The sequence below is a fragment of the Lepus europaeus genome, chromosome 13 (genome assembly GCF_033115175.1).
Source record: "Lepus europaeus isolate LE1 chromosome 13, mLepTim1.pri, whole genome shotgun sequence".
NCBI classification, from domain to species: domain Eukaryota; kingdom Metazoa; phylum Chordata; class Mammalia; order Lagomorpha; family Leporidae; genus Lepus; species Lepus europaeus.
In genome coordinates this window covers 72,130,989-72,132,276 of record NC_084839.1, presented here as the reverse complement: position 1 = coordinate 72,132,276, position 1,288 = coordinate 72,130,989, and the positions used below count along the sequence as shown (strand labels likewise).

At 40.5% G+C, this 1,288-nt stretch overlaps 1 pseudogene; it reads left to right on the top strand.

The window, feature by feature from the left end:
• The first annotated feature begins 247 nt into the window (after window positions 1–247).
• LOC133772206 (large ribosomal subunit protein uL6-like) lies at window positions 248–930 on the top strand (annotated as a pseudogene).
• Window positions 931–1,288: the final 358 nt, after the last annotated feature.

Genomic DNA, 1,288 nt, shown 5'->3' with positions numbered 1-1,288 from the left:
TCTGAAAGGAGATGGGAGTTCTATCTGAGGAGGTGTAGTTAACACCACTGTAGTACAATTAAAGAAAGGAAGACTTTGAGGTTGAGAATCATAAGGGGGCTAATGCAGTTATTACGGTCATGAATGGCTGTAGTAATTTCAGCAGAATGGACAAAATAAAGGGGGGAGTTGCGATGGTGGATCAATATGATCATTGTTGATAGTATCACCGTCGCTAGAGTGATAGAAATATAAATATGTAGCTCTCTCTTTGCCGCATCTACTGTGAGAATGAAGACCATTCTCAGCAATCAGACTGTCGACATCCCAGAAAATGTCGACATCAGTCTGAAGGGGCGCACAGTCATTGTGAAGGGGCCCAGAGGAACCCTGTGGAAGGACCTCAATCACATCAATGTGGAACTCAGTCTCCTGGGAAAGAAAAAGAAGAGGCTCCGGGTTGACAAATGGTGGGGAAATAGAAAGGAACTGGCAACTGTTCGCAAGACCTGTAGTCATGTACAGAATATGATCAAGGGGGTCACACTGGGCTTCCGTTACAAGATGAGGTCTGTGTATGCTCACTTCCCCATCAACGTGGTTATTCAAGAGAATGGGTCTCTTGTTGAAATCAGAAATTTCTTGGGTGAAAAATACATCCGAAGGGTTCGGATGAGGCCAGGTGTTGCCTGTTCAGTGTCTCAAGCCCAGAAAGATGAATTAGTGCTTGAAGGAAATGATATTGAACTTGTTTCAAATTCAGCTGCTTTGATTCAGCAGGCAACACAGTTAAAAATAAAGATATCAGAACATTTTTGGATGGTGTCTATGTCTCTGAAAAAGGAACAGTTCAGCAGGCTGATGAATAAGACCTAAAAGTTGTCCGGCTGCAGAAACAAGAACCCAAATTGTGTCTTGTGGTATTTTAATAATGCAATAAAAGACTATTGATTTGAGGAAAAAAAAGAAATATAAATATGTAGAAAGATATGATTATCCATAGTTTGAATACATGATATGCATGGAAAACAAATTTAGGACTAGTGATAAGTTTAATAAGCGTAAATATATAACACTTTTAGGCAGGGTTTCCTTGTTATTTTTAACAGATTTAAAAAATAAGATTTTTGGTACAGTGGTTAAACCATATAGAAATGTCTGGGTTCAAGTACAGAAGTCTATTCTCTATTCCAGCTTCCTAGTAATGCATAGCCTAGGAAGCGGAAGGTGATGGCCCAAGAATTTGGGTCCCTACCACCCAGGTGAGAGACCCAGATAGAGTTCCCAGCTTCTGTCTTTAGCCTGGTCT